This window comes from Mobula hypostoma, chromosome 17 (genome assembly GCF_963921235.1).
Source record: "Mobula hypostoma chromosome 17, sMobHyp1.1, whole genome shotgun sequence".
Lineage (NCBI taxonomy): Eukaryota > Metazoa > Chordata > Chondrichthyes > Myliobatiformes > Myliobatidae > Mobula > Mobula hypostoma.
In genome coordinates, this window is record NC_086113.1 from 20,313,826 (window position 1) to 20,330,673 (window position 16,848).

A 16,848-nucleotide genomic window follows, 5' to 3' on the forward strand; every position below is an offset into this window, starting at 1 on the left:
ACATACCTACAAAGTAATCAAGTTTTTATTTGAAATGTGGTCTTTTACTTCATATCAAACAAGAGAAAATTTGCAGATGCTGGAAACTACTTTTACTTGATATGTTACTTTCTTTAATGAAATACCAAAATTTCACTTTAATTTTTTGGAAGATGAATGTTTGGAAATTTAGTATCTACTGTTTTCTACTGACACACTAATGCAATAGACAAAAATTAAACATCTTAACAAAATTTAAATTTTTAAAAATCTAGGGTGCCTAAGACTTTTGCACCGTACTGTACATTGATGCTATTAACAAAACCAGAGATCAATATGACAGTTGTGAAGAAAGTAAAAGCTAATTAGGGTTGTTAACTTACAAACTTAGCAAGAACCACAAATTAACTTTCTGTATTTGCACAGCTGAGTTAATAGGTTGTGGGATTTACCAAACAAATAAATATTTACTTGTGTTTATTAGTGGGGACAAACCTTCACTTAATCTGTTAAGCAGCATTTTCTGTAGATAATAGCAAATCCTAATTGATGTCTATGAACATAGTTGCTGCCTGATTTGCTATGTGTTCAGATACCTGTATAAAAATATATTCTTTTATACAAAAGGAACCAATGTTCAATTCAGACCCTCCATCTTGTATAATCAACTTGAGCCATGATATACAGATTACTATTTCACAGATATCCAAATCTCAACACTGTTCTTCAAAACAATGCAAACAATTCCAAGTAAAATCGCTGAAGGATAGCCTACATTTAAGTTATATCATCATTGTAAGATAAGATCATTCTGTTGCATGCATTATAGAATAGACTCCCATAACATCAAGGCTGCACTGACCCTTCAAAGAGCGTGGCAGTCAGTCTAGTTTTCTGGACTTTCTCCATGTTATATAATTTATTCTCTGTAGTATAAATCTATTTCTCCCATGAAGCTCTTCACCCACTTGCATCAGGCAGAACACTCCAACTCCTAGCCATTTGATCCACAAAGTTTTTCCTCCATTTCTCTATCATTTCAAAACAGTTTCTGTTCATACACTCTTGAGCTTCCTATGAAAGCTCAGGTTATTTTTCTCCATATAACATGGAAGTTATTTTTCATCCTTTGAACCATTTTATTAATTGCCATCTATAATCTATGCCATTTTCACTGAACTGTGGTGCCTATAATGGGACAATTCTCTTGTCACTAAGTCTAAGCAGCTGCAGGCAATATTTATGGCTCTTTGAAACTACTCTATATCAAGGTTCAATCCCACCACTGTCCATAAGGATTTTGTACATCTCCCTGTCACAGCGTAGATTTCCTCCAGGTACTCCAGTTTCTTCCCACATTCCAAAAACATAGGGGTTAGTAGATTAATAGTTCACATAGCTCTCCATATGACAAGTCTTCCATCCCAGAATCATTCTTGTAAACCTCCTTTGAGCCCTCTCCAATGTCAGCACATCCTTTCTTAGATAAGGGGCCCAAAACAGCTCATAATACTCCAAGTGAGGCCTCACCAGTCAGTTATAAAGCCTCAGCATTACATCCCTGCTTTTGTATTCTAGTCCTCTCAAAATGAATGTGAACATTACATTTGCCTCCCTCACCACCAACTCAACCTCCAAATTAACGTTTAGGGAATCCTGCTCAAGGGCTCTCTAGTCCCTTTGCACCTCAGATTTTAGAGTTTTCTCTCCAGTTAGAGAACAACCTGCATGGCCATACACTTCCCAACACTGTATTCCATCTGCCACGTTTTTGCCCATTCTCCAAAGCTATCTAAGTCCTTTTGTGGCCTTTCTTCCTCAAGACTACCTGCCTCTCCATCTATTTTCATATCATCTGCAAACTTGGCCACAAAGCCATCAATCCTGTCATCTTTGTATCCTCGGACATCATTCCTACAATTCTGATCAGAAAGCTCCAGAACCTGGCCTCTATAACTCCCTCTGCAACTGGATCCTCGACTTCCTAACCAGAAGACCACAATCTGTGCACATCAGAAATAACATCTCCTCCTGACTGATAATGAACACTTGTGCACCTCAGGAGTGTGTGCTTATCCTACTGCTCTACTCTATGCCCACGACTGTATGGCTACGCACAGCTCAAATGCTATCGATAAATTTGTTGACAATACAACTATTGCTGGCAGGATTTCAGACGATGATGACAGAGCGTACAGGAGTGAAATATATCAGCCAGTTGAGTGGTGTTGCAGCAACAGCATTGCATGCAATGTCAGTAAGACCGAAGAACTGACTACAGAAAGGGTGAGACAAAGAAACACACACCAGTCCTCATAGAGGGATCAGAAGTGGAGAGAGTGAGGAATTTCAAGTTCCTGGGTGTCAATATCTCTGAGGATCTAACCTGGACCCAACACATCGATGCAGCTCGGAAGAAAACACAACAGGGTCTATATTTCATTACAAGTTTGAGAAGACGAACTTGTATCGGGGGAAGGCTTGGGGCTACTACACAGGACTGAAATAAGCTGCAGAGAGTTGTAAACTTAGCTCCATCATGGGCACCAGCCTCCGTAGTATCCAGGACACCTTCAATGAGTGATGCCTCAAAAAGGTGGCATCCGTCATTAAAAACCCCCACCACCCAGGTCATGCCTTCTTCTCATTGTTACCATCAGGAAGGGGGTAAAAAAGCAGGAAGGCACACACTCAGCAATTGAGGAACAGCTTTTTCCCCTCTGCCATCTGTTTTCTGAATGGGCGTTGAACCCGTGAACACTGCGCAGCACGGTAGATTTACAGTACAGGGGACCCAGGTTCAACTCCCGTCGCTGCCTGTCAGGAGGTTGTACATTCTCCCCGTGACCACGTGGGTTTCCTCCGGGTGCTCCCATTTCCTCCCACAGTTCTGGTCATTGTAAATCGTCCCGTGATTAGGCTAGCATTTAATTGAGAGATTGCTGGGTGGCGTAGCTCAAAGGGCTGGAAGGGCCAACTCTGGGTTGTATCTCCATAAATAAATAAATATACTTACTGTAATTCACAGCTTTTTACTGTAATTTACATAACATATACCAGTAATATTAAAACTTATTTTGATTCTGATTCTTTTGCTACCATGGTACCCTTTTATTTTAGACATCCAGCTTCTGCAGTTTTTAAAATGTGCTTTTCTGGAGAAGTTAACTTTGTCTAACTTTGTTTAATTGACAAAGGTAGGCATTGATTTGGATTTGAATATGTAATGGACAGGTGCAGCGACTGCTGATAGAAGGAATTGCAATGATTTGCAGCCCAATGGATTTATCTTGGTGTGAATGTTCCACACAAGCTGCTTGTCACTGGATTGTTTTGTTAACTGTGCAGCCCAGAAAGGAGGAGTAGCAGCAACAACTGTTTAAAAAGTCTGTGTCAGGAGCGGTGCTGTTTTGGTACCGTGAGGCCCAGCAGTGAATAAAGGGAAGCAAGATCTAGTGGAGTGATCACCTTGAGAAGAGCTATGTTGAAATGCTTCTGTTGAAACTTTGGGGAAACTTGGACAGAGACAAGGTAAAGCAAGGAAGAATTTTTTTTTCCCTTTTTCCTTGAATTGTTAAAAAGGGCAGAACTGGCAGCCACTGGAGTAGTATGCTGCTCTTATGTGTTACAAAAGATAAGATGGGGGGGGGGAGGATGAGGTGAGAGTTGAACAGCAGGACCTCAGGGATTGTAATATCTGGAATACTCCCAGTGCATATTGCTTGTGAGGGTAGAGATAGGCAGATGACTGTGGAGCTGGTGCAGAAGGGGAGGAATTAAGATTCTTGGACCACTTGGATTTCTTCAGGGGCAGAGGTGATGTTTACAAGAGAGTGTGGGTTGCAGCTGAGCTGAAGGGGGACCAGCGTCTTGGTGGCGAGATTTGCTTGTGCTGCCTGGGAGCATTTAAAACAGCCCAGCAGTGGGGTGGGACCCAATATAGTAGTGTGACAGAAGGGAAAGCTGAAGGCAAATATCGAAAGTTAAGGGAGAAAACTTCAGAAGGACAGGATATGAGAAAGATAACAATTGAACCCAGTACATAGATAGGTATATCTGTATGGTATAGGTATAACTGAGATACTGTAGTTATTACAGAAATGTAACTGAGGGACTGGCAGTGCAATAATCCATGGTACTGAATCAAGCATGTTAGAGGTGGGTATAAAGGAGAGGGAATTGCATTTTTGATAAAGGAGAACATTACAGCAGTACCTAGGGTATTTACGGGTGGTTCAATGAGGCTACGTGGGTGGAACTCAGAAATAAGAAGTGGTGATCACTTTGATAGGGATTGTACCACAGCCCCTCCTCAAATATTCAATGGGAATCAGAGGGGAAATAGGCAGACGGCTCCTAAATAGCAGTAATAATAGGGTTATAATGGGTAATTTTAACTCCCTAGTATCGACTGGGATTGCCAAACTTCTTAGGGATTAGAAGAGGCAGAAAAAAGTATAGAAAAATCTTCTCAAGCAAAATGGAGAAAGGGGGCCACACCCGATTTCCTCTGAGGGAATGAGGCTGGGCAAGTGACTGAAGTGAAATAGGGAGAACTCCGAGCCGGCATGTTCTTGTTAGAGGAAGGACTGGTAGGACTAGGGTTGACAAGGGATATTGAGGTTTTGGTCACAAAAAAAATGAGGCATATGTCAGGTTTAGGCAGCTAGGATTAACTGAATCGGGTATTAGTGATGTAGCCATACACTGAAGTGGAAAATTAGAAAGGTAAAAAGAGGATGTGAGATAGCTTTGGCAGATAAGGTAAAGCCAAGAACCTTAAGGGATTCTAAGTATAGAAACTGCAAGATTCTAAATTAAGAAACTGCAAGGGTAAAAGGATCCTGATGGCAGTTATATACAGGCCTCCCAACAGTAGCTGGGATGTGGACCACAGATTACAATGGGAAATAGAAAAGGTATGTCAAAAGGGCAATGTTATGATAGTCATGGGAGATTTGAACATGCAGATCGATTGGGGAAAATTAGGTTCGTAATGGATCTCAAGAGAGTGAGCTTGTTGAATGCCTATGAGATGGTGTTTTAGAGCAGTTTGTTGTTGAGCCTACTAGGGGATCGATAATATTGGATTGGGTGTTATGTAATGAACCAGAGGTGATTAGGGAGCTTAATGTAAAAGAACCCTTAGGAGATAGTGATCAGAGTATTATTGAGTTCAACTTGAAATTTGATAGGAAAAAAGTAAAGTCTGACGTGACAGTATTTCAGTGGAGTAAAGGAAATTAGAGTAGTATGAGAGAGGAGTTGGCCAAAGTAAATTGGAAGGAAATGCTGGCAGAGATGACAGCAGAGCAGCAATGGTGTGAGTTTCTGGGGAAAATGAGGAAGGTGTAGGATAGATGTATTCCAAAAACAAAGAAATACTCAAATGGCAAAATAGTACAACCGTGGCTGACAAGAGATACAAGCTAATGTAAAACCAAAAGGGAGAGCATACAACAAAACAAAAATTACTGGGAAGACAAGAGGATTGGGAAGCTTTTAAAAACCTACAGAGAGCAACTAAAATAATTATTAGGAGGGAAAATACGAAATATGAAAGCAAGCTAGCAAACAATATCGAAGTGGACAGTAAAAGCTTTTGCAAGTATATTTAACAAAAAGAGATGAGAGTGGAATTAGGACCACTAGAAAATGAGGCCAAAGACATAATAATAGGGAATAAGGAGATGGTTGATGAACTAAATTAGTATTTTACTATGGAAGACACAAGCAGTGTGCCAGATCTTAGGGAAGAGACGTGAGTGCAATTACTATTACAAGGGAGAAGGTGCTCAAAAAGCTGAAAGACCTAAGGGTACATTAAGTCACCAGAACCAGGTGAATACTGCACCCTAGAGTTCTGAAAGAGGTAGCAATTGTGGAGGTATTAGTAATCATCTTTCAAAAACCATTGGACTCTGGCATTGTGCTAGGACTCGAAATTTGTAAATGTCACTCCACTCTTTAAGAAAGGATGAAGACAGCAGAAAGGAAATTATAGACCAGTTAGCCTGACCTCAGTGATTGGAAAGATGTTGAGTCAATTGTTAAGGATGAGGCTATTGAAGACTTGGTGACACAGGACAAGATAGGTCAAAGTCAGCATGGTTTCCTTAAGGGAAAATCTTACCTGACGAACCTGTTGGACTTCTTTGAGGAGATTACAAGTAGAATAGATAAAGGGAATGTAGTAGATGTTGTATATTAGGACTTGGTAGGAGGCAGCGAGTGGGAATAAAAGGATCTGTTTCTGTTTGGCTGCCAGTGACTAATGGTGTTTCATGGGGGTTGGTATTGGGACCGCTTTTTATGCTGTATATCAATAATTTAGATGATGGAATCAATGGCTTTGTTGCCAAGTTTACAGGTGATAGGAAATTTGGTGGAGGAGCAAGTAGTGTTGAGAAAACAGGAAGGCTGCTGGAGGATTTCGACAGATTAGGAGAATGGACAAGGAAGTGGCAAATGAAATACAATGTTGGAAAATGCATGGTCATCCACTTTGGTAGTAGAAATAAATGTGCAGAATATTTTCTAAATGGGGAGAAAATCAAAAAATCTGAGATGCAAAGGGATTTGGGAGTCCTTGTGCAGAACACCCTAAAGGTTAACTTGCAGGTTGAGTCAGTGGTGAGGAAGACAAATGCCATGTTAGCATCCATTTCAAGAGGTCTTGAATACAAGAGCAGAGCTGTGATGCTGAGGCGCTGGTGAGTCTCATCTTGAGCATTGTGGACAGTTTTGGGCTCCTCATCTGAGAAAAGATGTGCTGGCATTGCAGAAGGTTCAGGGGAGGTTCACAAGGATGATTCCAGGAATGAAAGGGTTATCATATGAGGAAAGTTTGATGGATCTGTACTTGAATTTAGAAGTATGAGGAAGAATCTCATTGAAACTTTTTGAATATTGTAAGACCTAGACAGAGTAGATGTTTCTGATGGTGGGGGGGGGGGGGTCCAGGAGAAGAGGGCACGACCTCAGGGCAGAGGAGTATCCATTTAGAACAGAGATGTGGAGAAATTTCTTCAGCCATAGGGTGGTGAATTTGTGGAATTTATTACCACAGGCAGCTGTGGAGGCCAGGTCGTTGAGTGTACTTAAGGCAGAGCTTGATACGTTCTTGATCGGCCATGGCATCAAAGAACATGGGAAGAAGACTGGGGAATGGGGTTGAGGAGGGGAGAAAAGGATCAGCCATAATTGAATGGCGGAACACATTTGATGGGCTAAATGCCCTAATTCTGCTCCTTTGTCTTATGGTCTCACGGTCAATGTTAAGAGCAAAAGGGTAACTAGGGAGAAAATAAGAACACTTGAGCCTCAACATAGAACACAGAATAGTACAGCACAGTACAGGCCCTTCGGCCCACAATGTCGTGCCGACCCTCAAACCCTGCCTCCCTTATAAGCCCCCACCTTAGATTCCTCCATATACCTGTCTAGTAGTCTCTTAAACTTCACTAGTGTATCTGCCTCCACCACTGACTCAGGCAGTGCATTCCACGCACCAACCACTCTCTGAGTAAAAAACCTTCCTCTAATATCCCCCTTGAACTTTCCACCCCTTACCTTAAAGCCATGTCCCCTTGTATTGAGCAGTGGTGCCCTGGGGAAGAGGCGCTGGCTATCCACTCTATCTATTCCTCTTATTATCTTGTACACCTCTATCATGTCTCCTCTCATCCTCCTTCTCTCCAAAGAGTAAAGCCCTAGCTCCCTTAATCTCTGATCATAATGCATACTTTCTAAACCAGACAGCATCCTGGTAAATCTCCTCTGTACCCTTTCCAATGCTTCCACATCCTTCCTATAGTGAGGTGACCAGAACTGGACACAGTACTCCAAGTGTGGCCTAACCAGAGTTTTATAGAGCTGCATCATTACATCGCGACTCTTAAACTCTATCCCTCGACTTATGAAAGCTAACACCCCATAAGCTTTCTTAACTACCCTATCCACCTGTGAGGCAACTTTCAGGGATCTGTGGACATGTACCCTGGGATCCCTCTGCTCCTCCACACTACCAAGTATCCTGCCATTTACTTTGTACTCTGCCTTGGAGTTTGTCCTTCCAAAGTGTACCACCTCACACTTCTCCGGGTTGAAATCCATCTGCCACTTCTCAGCCCACTTCTGCATCCTATCAATGTCTCTCTGCAATCTTTGACAATCCTCTACACTATCTACAACACCACCAACCTTTGTGTCGTCTGCAAACTTGCCAACCCACCCTTCAATGTAGTCATCTTTGAGTGGAACAACATTGGTGAGGTCTTAAGTGAATATTTCTCATCTATTTACTATAGCCAAGGTCAGGGAATTCAGGGGAGAGGATAGTGATGTCTTGAAACACAAAATGTGTTGATGGATTTAAAGCGCATTCACAGACAAATCTGTGGGCCATTTCTCTCCTTGGACATAGTGGATGACCTTTGTTCCAATGATAGTATGTGTTGTTAGCTCTATGTCAGGGAGTTGATGGACGTGAACCTTTTTAAAAAATTATTCATTTATGGGATGTGGGCGTCACCAGCTAAGCCAGCATTTCTTGCCCTTGAGAAGGAGGTGATGAGTCCCTGAGGTGTAGGTACATCTGCAGTGCTGTTAGGGAGAGAATTCCATGCTCTTGACTCAGCGACAATAAACCAATGGTGATATGTTTCCAAGTCAGGATGGCGAGAGACTTCGAGGGGGATTTCCAAGTGGTGGTGTTTCCAGCTATCTGCTGTTTAAGCAAAACATTTTCGGAAGTGTGCGTGTGCATTGTAATTTCCAATCAACATGATTTAGGTAATGATGTTGTACTACAGCACAGCATCAACCAGCCCTATCACCTAGAAAAGCACCAGGGAGATTTTTCTCTGCCTTTATGTTGACAGAATCATAGTCACTGAAGAAAGGACAACTTCCATGATTAGATTTTTCACAATCTAAGTTTTTCACAATTAGATTGTGAAAGAAGAGGAAACCCTGAAGAATCAGAATCAGGTTTATTATCACTGGCATGTGATGTGAAATTTGTTAACCTAGCAGCAGTTCAATGCAATACATAATCTAGCAGAGAAAAAAAAATTAAAAATAATAATAAATAAACAAGTAAATCAATTATACATATTGAATAGATTTTTTTTAAAGTGCAAAAAACAGAAATACTTTTTTTTTTAAAGTGAGGCAGTGTCCAAAGATTCAATGTCCATTTAGGAATCGGATGGCAGAGGGGAAGAAGCTGTTCCTGAATCGCTGAGTGTGTGCCTTCAGGCTTCTGTACCTCCTACCTGATGGCTGAGGAACTGGTGCAGGAAGCAAGGATTTACATTCTTGGACCACTGGGGTATGTTTCGGGGTAAGGATGAATTGTACAAAAGGGACGGGTTGCACCTTAATAGGCGGGGGACCAGCGTTCTGGCAGGCAGGTTTGCCACTGCAACACGGGTGTGTTTAAACTGAGTAGTGGGGGGGAGGGGATGAACTGGAAATACAAGGATGGAGATAAAGGGAAAGAGAGAATAAGAAAAGTTAAGAAAGACAGCAGAATCAACAGAGCAGAAAGCTCAAGAAGGGATCGTACAGTATGGCCAAGTGAAATAGGAATTGATATGAAAGGTGAGGGGAGTAATGAATTAAAAGTATTATATATGAATGCACAGAGTATAAGAAATAAAGCAGATAAGCTTGAGGCACAGTTGGAAATTGCTAAGTATGATGTTGTGGGAAAAACAGAGACATGGCTTCAAGTGGACAGGGCCTGAGAAATGAATATTCAAGGGTATACGTCCTATCGAAAGGACAGACTGATGGGCAGAGGGGGTGGGGTGGCTCTGTTGGTGAGGAATGATATTCAGTCCCTTGTGAGGGGGGATATAGAATCAGGAGACATAGAGTCAGTATGGATAGAACTGAGAAATTCTAAGGGTAGAAAGACCTTAATGGGAGTTATTCTACAAGCCCCCAAATAGTGGTCTGGATGTAGGGTGTAAATTGAATCAAGAGTTAAAATTGGCATGTAGCAAAGGTAATGCTACAGTTGTTATGGGGGATTTCAACATGCAGGTAGACTGGAAGAATCAGGTTGGTACTGGACCCCAAGAAAGGGAGTTTGTGGAGTGCCTCCGAGATGGATTCTTAAAGCAGCTTGTACTGGAGCCTACCAGAGAGAAGGTAATTCTAGATTTAGTGTTGTGCAATGAACCGGATTTGACAGGGGACCTTGAGGTAAAGGAGCCATTAGGAGGTAGTGACCATAATATGTTAAGTTTTAATCTACAAATTGAGAGGGAGCAGGGAAAATCAGAAGTGTCAGTATTACAGTTGAACAAAGGGAACTATGGTGCTATGAGGGAGGAGCTGGCCAATGTTCAATGGAACAATACCCTAGCAGGGATGACAGTGGAACAACAATGGCAGGTATTTCTGGGAATATTGCAGAAGGTGCAGGATCAGGTCATTCCAAAGAGGAGAAAGATCCTAAGGGAGTAAAGGGAGGCCGTGGCTGACAAGGGAAGTAACGGACAGTATAAAAATAAAAGAGAAGTATAACATAGCAAAGATGAGTGGGAAGCTGGAGGATTGGGAAACTTTTAAAGAGCAACAGAAGATAACTAAAAAGGCAATACGTGGAGAAAAAATGAGGTACAAAGGTAAACTAGCCAAGAATATAAAGGAGGATAGTAAAAGCTTCTTTAAGTACGTGAAAAGGAAGAAAATAGTTAAGACCAAAATTGGGCCTTTGAAGACAAAAATGGGTGAATTTATTATGGGGAACAAGGAAATGGCAGGCGAGTTGAACAGGTACTTTGGATCTGTCTTCACTAGGGAAGACACAAACAACCCCTGGATAGACTGTTGGGTCTGAAGGCTGATAAGTCCCCGGGACCTGATGGTCTGCATCCCAGGATACTTAAGGAGGTGGCTTTAGAAATCATGGACGCATTGGTAATCATTTTCCAATGTTCTATAGATTCAGGATCAGTTCCTATGGATTGGAGGGTGGCTAATGTTGTCCCACTTTTCAAGAAAGGAGGGAGAGAGAAAACGGAATTATAGACCAGTTAGCTTGACGTCAGTAGTGGGAAAGATGCTGGAGTCAATTATAAAAGATGAAATTACGACACATTTGGATGGCAGTAACAGGATAGGTCCAAGTCAGCATGGATTTTCGAAGGGGAAATCGTGCTTGTCTAATCTTTTGGTATTTTTTGAGGATGTAACTATGAAAATGGACAAGGGAGAGCCAATGGATGTAGTGTACCTGGACTTTTAGAAAGCCTTTGATAAAGTCCCATATAGGAGATTAGTGGGCAAAATTAGGGCACATGGTATTGGGGGCAGAGTACTGAGATGGATTGAAAATTGGCTGGCTGACAGGAAACAGAGTAGCGATTAACGGGTCCCTTTCGGAATGGCAGGCAGTGACGAGTGGGGTACCGCAGGGTTCAGTGCCGGGACCGCAGCTGTTTACAATATATATTAATGATTTAGATGAAGGGATTAAAAGTAACATAAACAAATTTGCAGATGTCACAAAGCTCAGTGGCAGTGTGAAATGCGAGGAGGATGTTATGAAAATGCAGGGTGACTTGGACAGGTTGGGTGAATGGGTGGATGCATAGCAGATGCAGTTTAATGTGGATAAATGTGAGGTTATCCACTTTGGTGGTAAGAACAGGAAGGCAGATTATTATCTAAATGGAGTCAAGTTAGGAAAAGGGGAAGCACAACGAGATCTAGGTGTTCTTGTACATCAGTCACTGAAAGCAAGTATGCAAAATTAGGGCACATGACAAAAGCTAATGGCATGCAGGCAGTGACAAAAGCTAATGGCATGCTGGCCTTCATAACAAGGGGAACTGAGTATAGGAGCAAAGAGGTCCTTCTGCAGTTGTACAGGGCCCTGGTGAGACCACACCTGGAGTATTGTGTGCAGTTTTGGTCTCCAAATTTGAGGAAGGACATTCTTGCTATTGAGGGAGTGCAGCATAGGTTCACAAGATTAATTCACAGGATGGCGGGACCATCATATTTTGAAAGATTGGAGCGACTGGGCTTGTATACACTGGAACTTAGAAGGATGAGAGGGGATCTGATTGAAACATAAGATTATTAAGGGATTGGACATGCAGGAAGCATGTCCCCACTGATGGGTGAGTCGAGAACCAGAGGCCACAGTTTAAGAATAAGGGGTAGGCCATTTAGAACGGAGTTGAGGAAAATCATTTTCACTCAGAGAGTGGTGGATATGTGGAATGCTCTGCCCCAGAAGGCAGTGGAGGCCAAGTCTCTGGATGCTTTCAAGAAAGAGATGTATAGAGCTCTTAAAGATAGCGGAATCAAAGGTTATGGGGATAAGGCAAGAACAGGATACTGATTGTGGATGATCAGCCATGATCACAGTGAATGTTGGTGCTGGCTCGAAGGGCTGAATGGCCTACTCCTGCACCTATTATCTGTGGTCTATAACAGTGAGGAAAAGGCATGCCCTGAGTGCTGAAGGTCCTGAATAATGAACACTGCCTTTCTGAGACACTACTCCCTAAAGATGTCCTGGGTATTTTGTAGAGAGTACCCAAGATGGAGCTGACTAGATTTACAACTTTCTACAGCTTCTTTTGGTCCTGTGCAATAGCCCCTCCATACCAGACAGTGATGCAGCCTGTCAGAATGCTCTCCACGTTACAACTATAGAAGTTTTTGAGTGTATTTGTTGACATGCCAAATCTCTTCAAACTCCTAATAAAGTATAGCCGCTATCTTGCCTTTTTTATAACTACATCAATATGCTGGGACCAGGTTAGATCCTCAGAGATCTTGACACCCAGGAGTTTGAAGTTGCTTACTCTCTCCACTTCTGATCCCTCTGAGGATTGGTATGTGTTTCTTCGTCTTATTTTTCCTGAATTCCACAATCAGCTCTTTCGTCCTACTGACGCACCATTCCACTAGTTGTCATATCTCACTCTTGTACACCTTCTCGTTACCACCTGAGATTCTACCAACAATGGTTGTATCATCAACAAAATCATAGATGGTATTTGATCTATGCCTAGCCACACAGTCACGTGTATATAGAGAGCAGAGCAGTGGGCTAAGCACACACCCCTGAGGTGCATAGGTGTTGATCGTCATTAAGGAAGATTATGTTATAACCAATCCACCCAGATTGTGGTCTTCCGGTTAGGAAGTCAAGGATCCAATTGCAGAGGGAGGTACAGAGGCCCAGGTTCTGCAACGTCTCAATCAAGATTTTGGGAATGATGGTATTAAATGCTGAGCTATAGTTGATGAACAGCATCCTGACATGGGTGTTTGTGTTGCCCAGGTTGTCCAGGTGGTCTAAAGCCGTGTGGAGAGCCACTGAGATTGAGTCTGCCATTGACCTATTGTGGTGATAGGCAAATTGCAATGGGTCCAGGTCCTTGCTAAGTCAAGAGTTCAGTCTAGTCATGACCAACCTCTCAAAGCATTTCATCACTGTTGATGTGAGAGCTACCGGGCGATACTCATTAAGGCAGCCCGCATTATTCTTCTTAGGCACTGGTATAAATGTTGCCTTTTTGAAGCATGGGAACTTCCATCTGTAGCAGTGTGAGGTTGAAAATGTCCTTGAATATTCCTGCTAGTTGGTTGGCACAGGTTTTCAGAGCCTTACCAGGTACTCCATCGGGACCTTCTGCCTTGCGAGGGCTTGCTCTCTTTAAAGACAGTCTAACATCAGCCTCTGAGACGGAGATTACAGGGTCATCAGGTGCAGCAGGGATCTTCACAGCTGTAGTTGTGTTCTCCCTTTCAAAGCCTGCATGGAAGGTGTTGAGTTCATCTGGTAGTGAAGCATCACCGCCGTTCATACTATAGGGTTTCACTTTGTAGGAAGTAATGTCTTGCAGACCCTGCCAGAGTTACCATGCATCCGATGTTGCCTCCAACCTTGTTCGAAATTGTCCCTTCGCCCTTGAAATAGCCCTCCGCAAATCATATCTGGTTTTCTGGTACAGGCCTGAGTTTCCAGACTTGAATGCTACAGAACTAGCCTTCAGCAGACAACGTACTTCCTGGTTCATCCATGGCTTTTGGTTTGGGAATGTACAGTAAGTCTTTGTAGGCACACACTCATCCACACAGGTTTTAATGAAATCCGAAACAACTGCAGCATACTCATCCAGGTTTGAAGATGAATCCCTGAATACAGTCCAGTCCACCGATTCAAAGCAGTCCTGTAGGCGCTCCTGTGCTTCCCTTGTCCATACCACCTTGTCCTCAATGCTGGTGCTGCAGTCTTCAGTCTCTGCCTATACTCAGGGAGTAGAAGCACAGCCAGGTGATCAGACTTCCCGAAATGAGGGCATGGAATAGCACGGTAGGCATTCTTGATGGTGGTGTAGCAATGGTCCAATATGTTGTTTCCTCTGGTATTGCAAGTGATTTGTTGATGGTAGTTACTTAGTGATTTTTTTTTCAGATGGCCTGGTTAAAATCTCCCAAAACAATGGTGAAGGTTTTAAGGTGCACTGTTTCGTTCACATAGCAAAATGATCCAATGACAAATGGTTTTGGTGAGCAAGCAACTTGCGGAAACTAGTGTGGATCTTATTAAATTAAACATCCCTAGGCTTGGTCCTAGTCTTCAGCCTGCCAAGTCTGAGTTCCTTCTTTTCGGACAGTAATTTTGGGTTTAGGATGACTCAGAGTAGTGTATCTATTCTGGGAGTCTGGTGTTGGGGGGTGCAACTAGTTTTTGATACCTATCACAGCAACTTGAGTATAATTGTCGTGTCAATGCTGGTGATGTTAGCCCAAGAGCAGATGCAGATATTTTATTTAAGTTGCCAGTATACAGCATTGGAGATGCCTTTCCACTGCTTTGAGTTACCCGCTGAAAGTAGACCCTGTCTCAGAATTCGGGAGGATAAGTATCACCGCTTAGTTCTACACTTGATGTTGTGATCTTCAAACATACCAGAATGCCAGAGTCTCAATGGCGCACTGAATGTGACGCTGAATTTTATGTCTGACACCTGATTTCATTCACTGGTGGCCCCTGAGATATTGGAGGTGGCTTATGTTTTTGTCTTTGATCATTAGCTGCTATCTTGTATAATGACAGCAGGTTGGCAGCTAATTTTGTTTTGTTAGTGTTCAGCGTGTTCTCATTGATTTCAAAGATTCAAGCTTCAAAGTACATTACAAAATAAGGTATAAATCTTGAGATTTGTTTGCTTACAGAAACATGAAAGAACCCAATTTTTTTTTAAAAAGGCCAACAACCAATGTACAATAGAAAGGGAGAAAAACACAATTCATGCAAACACTGAAATGAGCAACAACATTCTGACCCAAATTGAGTCTTCAGATCTGAACCTCGGAGCAGCCCAGAGTAGGCCCAAGACTTTGCTTATCAGTTCATTATATTAGTGTGCAAGGAGCGCAGCGGCCAGTAGTCTTCATAACCTCAGTGACATGGAGAGAGGAGTGACCATCATGGTGGCCAATTCAGTCAGTGAGTTGATGACTTGGATGTTGAGTTCTGAACACAAGCATATGTAAGTACTATCCTGCTACCCTAATTCAAAGGTTGAAGTATTGACCAGTAGGAGGAAACTGGAGGCCAATGAGCCAGTGCTTATGAGGGGATTGGAAGTGGAAGGGGGCCATCAACTTTAAATTCCTTGGTGTTATCAATTCAGAAGACCTGTCCTGGGCCCAGCACGTAAGTTATTACAAAGAAGGCATAGCAGTGCCTCTGATTCCTTAAGGTTTGTGAATATTTGTCATGACAGCTAAAACATTGACAAATTCCTATAGATGTGTGGTGGAGAGAATATTGACGGGTTGCATCATGGGCTGGTATGGAAACACCAATGCCCCTGAATGGAAAATTCTACAAACGGTAAATACCATCATGGGTGAAGCCCTCCTTACCACTGAGCACATCTACATGGAGCTCTGTCGCAGGAAAGCAGCAGCCATCATCAGGGACCCCCCACCCCACCACCCAGGTCATGCTCTCTTCCTGCTGCTACCATCAGGAAGATGATACAGGAACTTCAGGACTCACACCACTAGGTTCAGGAACAGTTATTTCCTCTCAAACATCAGGCTCCAGAACTAGTGGGGATAATTTCACTCATCCCAACTTTTGGAATCACTTTTAAGGAATCTTCATCTCATGTTTTTGATATTTAATGCTTATATATTTATTATTGTTTTATTTTCTTGTTGTATTTGCGGTTTGTTGTCTTTTACCCATTGGTTGTCTATCCTGTTGGGTGCAGTTTTTCATTGACTCCATTATGGATTTTGGATTTACTGACTATGCCCACAAAAAAAACATATCTCAGGGTTGTATATCGTGACCTATATGTACTTTGATAATAAGTTAACTTCGAACTTTGAAGTTGGAGTGATTTTAGTTTCAGAGCAGAGACATACACTCAGTGGACAGTTTATTAGGAACCTCCTGTATCTAATCAGGTGGCCCTGAGTGTATGTTCGTGGTCTTCGGCCTCTGTAGCCCACCCACTTCAAGGTTCAATGTGTTTTACATTCAGATACTCTTCTGCACACAACTGCTGTAACGCATGGTTATTTGAATTACTGTTACCTTCGTGTCAGCTTGAACCAGTCTGGCCATTCTCCTCTGACCTCTCATTAATAAGATGTTTTTGCCCACAGAACTGCCACTCACTGGATTTTTTTTTGTTTTTTGAACCATTCTCTATAAACTCTCGAGAGTTGTCTGTGGAAATAAGCCCATAAGACATAGGAGCAGAATTAGACCATTTGGCACAACGTGCCTGCTCTGCTATCTCATTTTGGCTGATCCGTTTTCCTCTCACCCTCAATCTCATGCCTTCTCCCTGTATCCCTTCATGT